Raw genomic sequence first — 9,806 nt, forward strand, 5'->3', positions numbered from 1 at the left:
CCCCGCAAGTGGGGCTGGGCTGGGGGTGACTCACAGAGCTCGCAGAGTTGGGCCGGTCTGGCATGCTTCACTCCGCCTCTGCGCCGTATTTTCACTTCTTGATAGTGTCTTTTGAAGCAGAAAAGTTCTTAATTTTGAAAAAGTCCAATTTGTCTATTTTTTTCCTCTCTCTGCCTGTGCCTTTGGTATCATATCCATGAAATTGTAGCCAAATTCAGTGTCACAAAGATTTTCCCCAGTGTTTTCTTCTAAAAGTTTTATAGTCTTAGCTTTTAAGTTTAGGTCTTTAGAGTAAGAACTTTGTTAGATGCACAATTCTAGACTGATATTTATTATTTCTCACCATTAGATCCAGGCTACACCGTTTGCTAGTTTGTTTTTGTTTTTTTAGTTTAGGCAGGTATTTCAACTCCTGCCTCATCTTCCCTGTCTATAAAAATGGAGTTAACACTATGTACCTTATAGGACTGTTATGGAATTAAATGACTGATGTATGCAGCACCTGGAATGGCAGAGTCTAATTCTAGTTGCTCTGTAGGTGTTCTGTCTTATCTCTAGATGTTTTTAAAATCTTCTTTTGGCTTTTGTTACCTGGAGTTTCTTAGTAACATGCCTTCATGTGAATTTTTTAAAATTTATTTTTCATTTTCCTAATGCATGTGTGGTTCTGCTGTCCAGTGATTTATGTCTTTAATCATTTTAGGAATATTCTCATCTATTGTCTCTTCAAATGTTATCTATAGTCCCTTCTCTCTATTCTCACTTTCAGTTTCTAACTGCGTGTATTTTTGACCTTTTCATTTTTTTCTCCATTTCTCTTAACCTCTATTTTGTTTTTTCTATCATCTTTTTTCCTTTACCACATTATATGTATTTTGTTTTTTCTAATTTAGCTCCTAGCTTATTTTTAGTCCATTGAGTTTTTTGTTATTTACATTTGTAGAAGTTCTTTCATATTTGTAATTTTTTGGTTTTAATTTTATGATGAAAATTTTCAAACAAGTTGAAAGAATGAGTTTGTGGTCATTTTTTATAATCATGTTCTGTTCTTATATTTTCTTATTTTATTCTTTTACACAGTTATTTTTATTCCATATTTAGTGCTATATTTTAGTGAATCTAATATGCCATCAATTATAAGATGTGCCACTATTTTTATTACCACTAAGAAAGAAAACACATTATCAGCTAAATTATGACACAGTGCTAAGATATCCGAGATTATAAGATGTATCCCATTTTCAGAATGGGCTACAAAAGTGAAAACAAAAATACATTTAAGAATCAGTGAAATACAGTAATTTCAATATCTAATGTTCTAAAACTACTGTGTTAGTTGTTTTTGATAACTCTGAACCATGGTAGCTTGGTTCTTTGTGAGTTCAGTGCACTTTGTTGATGAACTCATATTTAATTGATCTTGGCTCCTGGGGGCCTAAACTAGGGATATCTTCTTTCACAGAGATAGGTATTTTCTTCTACAGGGAGCAGGGAATGCTGCTGACTCGGGTCTTCTCTACTCTTCTTACATAGTTCTGAGCATTATATGAGAGTTTCAAGTTCACATCCTTTACATTGTCACTGGACCTAGATTTAGTCTCCAGGTCACTAAGCTGGTATCAGTATTTATTCTCAGGGCAACCCTGCCATTTGGTTTTGCTTATTGTTCCCTGCTCCCTAACCTGTCTTCAGCTTATTTTTTTAATCTTGTGACTCTTGGAGTATAGAGGTGATTGGGGAAGGCGGGGATTCCTTGGAGTTTTCTTATTCTTCCTGCAATCCCAGTAATACATGAGAAGCATGTTTTATCCAGAATTTAGTCATGTTATAGCAACCAGACTCCTCAGAGAATCTAACCCAGCATGGTGCAAGACGCAGAGGTCCCTTCATTTTTACAATAGACTTGAAGCTTCACGAGGACAAAGACTAGGTCTTTCTTGTTCATCTTTATACACTGAGCAACTAATATGATGCCTCAGGTGTGGTAGATGCTAGTGGCATATTTGTCGAAGCAATGAATCAATTAATTACTTGTTCTTAAGTAGTTTACCTTAAAGCCCCTTTGAATTTTGAAATTCGTTCTTCATTTGCTGTCTGAGTAGCGCTATCTACCCATTCAGCCAAGCTGCAAACCTCTATATCATTCGGGACTTGTGTTTTTTCCACTCTACACATCAGGTTAGCCATCAAATCCTGCTTATTCTACTTCCTTAATGCATCTCTAATTTCTCTCCATTGTGACTATTAGAGCACAGGCCTTCAACGTCAGCATAACCTCCTAACAGTCTCTCTTCTGAGCATCACCACAACTCCATTCATCTTCCACAGTGCTTCTAAAATTATCTTAAGACGCAGATATGATCTTCTCACTCCTGTGCTTAAGCTATTTGAATAGCTTCCCATTCCTGAGAGCAGTGTGGTCACCACAGTGAGATGTGATCTGGTTAATGGGAAGATGCCAGTAGACAAAGTTAGAGGATGAAGTGTCTTTATGTATCAGCCAGATCACTTTTTAGCAATTTAGGGTCTATGTTGTTGGTGACAGTCCTACTTATGAAACCAGTCTGTGTTATTTTCATAGAAGGTTGGTGGTGTGATTGATAAGAAGAGGATGTCATATGTCCTTAAGGATACGGTAACTTAGGAAAATGGTTGTACGGGGTGTGCTCCCATTGGAGGAACTGCTTTCCAAGACCTGGAATTTGTGTAGGAGATTACCTGTGAGTGATACCACCCAGCCTGAAATGAGATTTTGCAAAGCCCAAGATGCCCCTTTTGCCATTTTTGTAGTTATTTGTTTTACCAATTTAAACAAGTATCTTTTATTTAAAAAATATATATAATGTCATGATTTTTTTAAAATAACATTTTAACAGTAAAAATAATAAACATTATAAAACAGCAGATTATATTAAAATAAAGTCATAACACGTAGTAAAAGTGTTTTTAAAAAGTAATATATATAGCCTAGTAAAAAGAATTTCAAACAGTTACAAAAAAGTTTACAGTTCTCACTCCTCTCACCCCCCCTTTCTATCTGACTCAGTTCCCCCATTCCTTTCCCCAGAAGTGGTCACTTTTCCCATCCTCTCTATCTTTTCAGAGACACTCTATGCGTATACAAATGTTTTTATTAACTAGCATTTTAAAGTTATACCATTGGAAACTCTTGGCTTATAGACTATTCAGGCCTTCAGGACCTAAGATCAATTAAATATGAGTCAGTATGAGTTCATCAACAAAGAGCACTGAACTCACAAAGAACCAAGCTGCCATGGGTCAGAGTTATCAAAAATAACTAACACAGTTTTAAAACATTAGATATTGAAATTACTGTATTTCACTGATTCTTAAATGTATTTTTGTTTTCACTTTTGTAGCCCATTCTGAAAATGGGATACATCTTATAATCTCGGATATCTTAGCACTGTGTCATAATTTAGCTGATAATGTGTTTTCTTTCTTAGTGGTAATAAAAATAGTGGCACATCTTATAATTGATGGCATATTGGATTCACTAAAATATAACATGCTAAAGTTCTATGGGGCTTCTTTGGGGATCTTTGTCAGGAGCAAGTTTGGAGTCAGGTTTTGTAATTTCAGATGAAATTATATAAAGGAACAGTTTGTCCTCATTAGTTTGAAACAGATTTTCAAAACAGTATGTATGTCTCAGAATTTTTTTGGCCATTAATGCCAAACTCTCTTAAAGGAGGATTTAATCAGTTAAATGTATCTGTTGCTACGGAAATTGACATACACCTGCCTTTTTTTTAATACCTTCTTTTGTGTATGTGCTTTTCAGTTATAAAAAATTTCGTGCATACAAGGCTATCTATAACATGTGCATATTAAGTCTCATAAAGCAAATACTTACATATCCCCATTCAATTTAATAATGAACATAGCACCAATACATTTGAATACTCCATGCACCTTCTCTATGTAGGTTTCAAGGTTTTTTAAATCATGAACTCTTAAGTGGAACCTCAATATTAAAACAGATGTGGTTGAGCCTTTCTGGTTGAGGCAGAATATAAGAGCTTGTTTCTTTGCCTCCTTGCCCTTCCCCTGAAAATCCTCTGTAGAATTCATAAACGGTTTTCTCTATAGATTGATGTTTAGACTTTCACAGAGCTTGCAGGGTCCTTGATGACCTTGCCCCTATGTGCCTTTCCAGCCTCATCTCATGTCAAGGTGAGAGCTACTTACATCTTTCCAAACACGATGATGCTCTTTCATAGCTCCGTGCCTTTGAATTACACTTTCTGCCTAAGTTGCCCCACTCTTGTCTTGCATCATCCTCTCTGAAACCATCTGTGAACCCAAGGTGCAGTTAGTTGCTCTGTCTTCCTAATGCCAATAGCGCTTTGTTTAAGTCTGTTTGCATGCTGAATTACTATGTAATTCTTTACCTGCATGCTTCTTTCCCCCTTAGACTGTAAGCTCATTAAGGGCAGGGATCATTTATATTCATCTCTTTATCCCTCCTGAAGTACATACCCTGCACTAAGGACCAGAGATACAGTGGTGATCCAGACTGATGAGGCACCTGCTCTCAAGTGTGCATTTTGGCAGGGAAAATAAACAGTGGACAAGTAAACAGTAACTAAATATAATTTTAGATGGTTATAATTGTTTAAAGAAACCAAAACAGACTAATGTTAGAGAGAGTGTTAGGGTGTTGATGGGGGAAATGGCATTACTTTACCAAGGATGGTCAGGGAAGATCTCTTTGAAACAAAGTGATGTATTTTAAGCCAAGATCTCACACATTCAAGCTGAGACTGAATGAGAAGTCGATCTCATACAACCTGGGGAAGTGCACTGTAGCCAGAGACACAAGCAAGTGCTCATCTCCCAAGGCAGGAATGAGTCTAGGGACTGGAGGAACTGACAGACGGTCAGTGTGGCTGGAGTGAGTGAGGTGTAGGGGTGGTGAGTGGTGACAGGTAAGACCGAGACAGAGGCTGAGTCATCCAGAGCCCCATAGGCCACGGAGAGAGATTTAGATTACATGCGATGGAGGGTTTTAATCAGGGCATTAAAAAACCTGATTTTTAGTTTAGAAAGATCTGATCTGGAGATGAACAGGCCAAGAGTGGACTGGCTAGGAGGCTATAGCATTATTCCAGATGAGAGATGATGACAACTGGCATGATAACAGCAGATATTACCACAACTAAAATTTTAAAAATAGAACTAAGAAATTGTAATAGTTTTAGGTTTTGGAGAAAAGCATCTGGACTACTGGGCAAACTGGTTAATGGCTGATGGTTAGCAGGCCGATTTTTGGCCACCTTTAGATTGACCACTGTGCAAGGAATTATGGATATCCCGGCCACCATCAATCCCAATTTTCACTGTTTTTTAATTGGGAAAATACGTTGTTAAATGAGTTTACTAAAAAAAACGTTGGTTGTTTTAGAAGAATAAGGAATGAAATAGGGAGGGGGGAAAGGAGAGACTATCCTGTTGCTTAAAAAATTAGAATTAAAAAGAGGGTTCCCATGTGCAAGAAAACATAGCTTTATAAATAATGTAAAGACATAAAAGGCATTGTGTTGGCAAAAATGTGTAAAAACAATAGCTGCTAATTTCACTCCCCATGGGATGAGGTAGTATAAATGTGCTTCAGCTTTAGATAACAGAGTTGTCTCCACTGGCCAACCGGGTTCACAGAGCTTTCCCTCAGTCTAACTGCCACCAGAGGGTTGGCAGGCCAGCCGCCAGTAGAGGTGTTAGCAAAACCTACCGATTTCAGGCTTAATCTTTTCACCTACCTTTTCTTTTTCGGTAATGTGTTCATTATTTGCTGAGCATTACTCTATTCTTTGTCTGCAAATTTTTTGTTTCTAATGCAGCTTGCTTTGTATGGGTGAGATATGGAATGGCACCAAAATCCGGCACCCTGGAAAGCCAGGGATTTCCACCCTGTGACAAAAGAATGCCGTCTTGACTTCAGAGATTGCCTAATCCCAGCTGTTCTGATAATGTAATTAAGGCTGCCTAATGTCTTTAATTTTGCAACCAGTTTGTGTGAAAAGGAGAATTTGGCACTCTGAAGGCTTAAACACTAAATAGCAATCTCAAGACACCTAATTAGAATTCTCTGACATTAAGCTAATTGGTGAAACTGTATTTCAGCAGCTTAACTTCTTTATTAATTTTTTTTTTAGCATTTTCATTGAAAATCAATTGATGAGCTGTCAGCATTTTTTCCTTAAATGTGATTTGCTCTTTAGTGTTCCGTAGCAGGCTGAAAGGCCTTATATTAGCAATGAAAGGTATTGAATATTATCACCAGCATTCCATCCCTTTTAATCATTTTGCTTTTGACCTAATAATGTGCTTTATTGTTGTGCGACTTGGCCTTGCAGTTTCTCAGTGCTCTGTGAACTTGACAACTTTCTTTCTCTTAAATTGAAAACTTAGGGGTAAAGAAATTTATTAATGCAGCAGTGTTTCTGTTGACTGTGCTCTTACTTTTTTACTTGTTTCGTACCAGGGGCATTTCCTTGTGTTTGAATCAAGGGGCTACAATAAATTCAGCTGAGATCCAAAAAAACTTTGTCATAATTTGAGACAAAAGTGTCTTAAGTGTAAGGGACTAATTAAAATAGAGCTGAGCTTTTGTGGTTTAGGTTAAGGGCATTTGATTCTGTTCAGGATGCTTTTTCAAGTCCCTTTGCCAGTTTCCACAGGAAGTTACTGAAATGGGCTTCTTCATCCCCTCTCACCCCTCTGCACCTGCTTCCATTCCCATACTCTTTCTTTCCATGAGAGAAACTGCTGGGTCTGACTGTAAGAAAGGATTAAGCTCTTAGAGGAGGAAGTTTTCTTTTTAGAACACTTCTGACATGGTAAATACAAGTCCAAGATGCTGGCTATCCTATCTGCAAAGTTGATTTTAGTAGAAAAGTGGAAGGACAAGGGGGGAAAGCATAAAATCACATCCCACTTGGGAAATTCTTTCTTCAATACTAGCTGGAGAGGAAGACTCATTTGCTTTGAATATGTTCTTCATTATGAGTCAAAAAACTACCTGTCAGTTATAAACATTCAAGAATGTAGTCATTATGGAATTTGGAATATCTTTAGCTTAAAAAGATTTCACTGAGTCTTTTATTACAACATTAAGTTTTGCTTACTTTTGAGCTTTATAAAAAAAGAATTCCTCTTTAAGTAAATAGTTAGTATAAATATAATGTCCCCCCATATTACTTTAATATTTTGTTAACGTAGATTACATATATATTGAGCTTTTTTTTCCCTCTGTAAAGAAAAAAAAATGCTTACAAAGGGAAAAACTAATACAGTTAATTTTGCAAGAGAACTTAGTATTGTATTTGATTATTGAAGAAGTATTCCTGCTCTTTATTTGTAGTAAGCCACTTATTTAGTTTTCTTTTTTTGTGAACTTTATATAACTGTCATTCTGGTTATCTGTTATTATATTACATGCTATCCCAAAATAGTGACTTAAAACAACAACCATTTTATTATACCTCACAATTTTGTGGGTCAGGAATTCAGACAGGACACGGCAGTTTGATTCTTCTGTCGCACGTGGTGTTGACAGAGATCACTTAGTGGTATTCTGCTAGAGGATGGTGGGGAGGGCTGGAAGGCTGGGCTCAGTTAGGACCTGACCTTTCCAGTGATGTGGCATCAGGATGGCTCTGGACTCCAAGAGTGAGTGTTTCCCATGGACAGGACAGAAACTACATGACCTTTATGACCTAGACTTGAAAGTCACAGCATCACTTATTCTATTGATCAGAACAATCACAACCCCTGCCCAGATGTGGGACGGTGAGGGGGCATGGGCCACACCCCTCAATGTATAGTTAAGGAGTACTTAACTATACACAATCTATAGTTAAGCCAAAGATTTGGGCAAAGTTTATATGCATAATTTTTTTTTTTTTCCCCTGTGGTTCTCTCCTTTCTGGGAATTCCCTCTCACTTTCCAGCTTCTCATATCTAGTAACTCAGATCTTTTTCCTCTGGTTCTTTAATCCAGTAAGACTTGTGGGTCTTTCCCTAAGTTTTAGCTTCCCAATGCGGCTTGTACTCTTCTATTAATGTGGCCTACCTTTAGGGGAAAAGCCTTAAAAATGATAAATACACCCAGTGGCATTCACCTCCAATCTCTCCATACTTGTGGACACTCTTTAGTGCCTTCTCGGGGCTTTTAACTGTTTTGTCCAGAGTTTATAATTATTATCTGCAGGTGAGTCCATCTGATAGGAGCTACTCCATCAATTCTGGAAGCAGAACCGTCCTAGTCTGTTTTCATGACTTCCTAGTCCATTCCATTGATTTGGCTTCCATGGTCACATTGTTTTAAATATGTTACCATAGTTTAAGAGCGTTTAATTTTTGTAATGGAACTTTTAACCTAAAATATAAAAATATGTATACATGTTATGAAAGATACAAATAAACACCCTCAAAGCCGCTACCCAACTTAAGAATTAGACTATTATCAATACCATTCCATTTGGTTATATACCTCTTCTTACTCCATTCCTCTTCTCTTTCCCCCACTATTCTGAATTTTAGCATTTATTTTCTTGATTTATTACATCATTTATATTTTTAATTAAGTTTTTAAATCTTTTATTACAATATAAGTTTTGCTTATTTTTGAGTAGATGAATATCAAGTAATTTTTCTGAAACTTTTTTTTTCACTCAGCATTGTTTGTAAGATTCATGTATTTGTTGCTTGTCACTATAGTTCGTTTTCATTTGTGTTATATTCCATTGTGTGAAGATGTGATATAATATGGTAAATACCACTTTACCCATTTTACTGATTAAGGATTTCGTATGGTCTCCTCCCCTTTTCTTTTTTCTTTTTTCTCTTTTAATACTAGCATGCTTATTCATATCTCCTTGTTTCTGTTTGCAAAAGATTTCTACGAAGAAGATTGCCTAGTCATGGAATCAAGTTAAACTTTTAGCTTAACTGGAGAATGTCAAACTAGTTTCCCAAGTATTTGCACATTGCATTGTGTATGAGTTCTTGATGATCTCCATCCTATGACTTAGTATCAAACTTAAAAATCTGTGTATATCTCGTGGTTGCAAAGTGACATTTCCTGTGGTCTTACTTTGCATTCCTTAACGTTACTAATGAGATTAAGCCCCTTTTCATGTGTTTGTTGACCATTCATATTTTCTCTTCTTTGAAATGCCTTTTGGGTTGTTTGCATTTTTCTTATTGAGTTCAAGAGATTCTTTTGTGTTTTGAATCCTAATTTTTTGTCAGTTATATGTGGTGTACATGTCCTCTCCCAGCTGTCTATTTTTTTTTTTTTAACTTTATGCTATCTTTTAATGTCTATGAGTTTATAATTTTAATTGTGGTCAACTCTTTAATTTGTCAACTCTTCTTCTTTTTAGTAGTGATCTTTATTTTTTAAACTTTGTTTTTAAGTCCATCTGTAATGAAGTAAGGAATCCAATTTCATTTGTTTTCCAAATAGATAACCAGTTGTCCTAGTACCACTTATTGTATAGTCTTTCATTTTTTCATTGTTCCAAAATGCATCTTTATTGTGTTAAAACTTTTAATATATGTGTGGGTCTGTTTCTGGAGTCTTTGTTCTATCCACTGGTCAGTTTGTCTATGCATTCATTAGTCCGTTTGCCTTTTTCAGGAGTGTCTTGGCTATTTCAGGGTCTTAGTTTTTCTATATTAATTTTAGAGTTGGTCTGTCAGTTTTCATTAAAAACCTCCCAGGGATTTTTTTTTTTTTTTTTTTTTTTTTTTTTTTTTTTTTTTTTTTTTTTTCC

This window comes from Galeopterus variegatus, unplaced genomic scaffold, assembly GCF_000696425.1.
Source record: "Galeopterus variegatus unplaced genomic scaffold, G_variegatus-3.0.2 Scaffold1346, whole genome shotgun sequence".
Classification (NCBI taxonomy): Eukaryota; Metazoa; Chordata; class Mammalia; order Dermoptera; family Cynocephalidae; genus Galeopterus; species Galeopterus variegatus.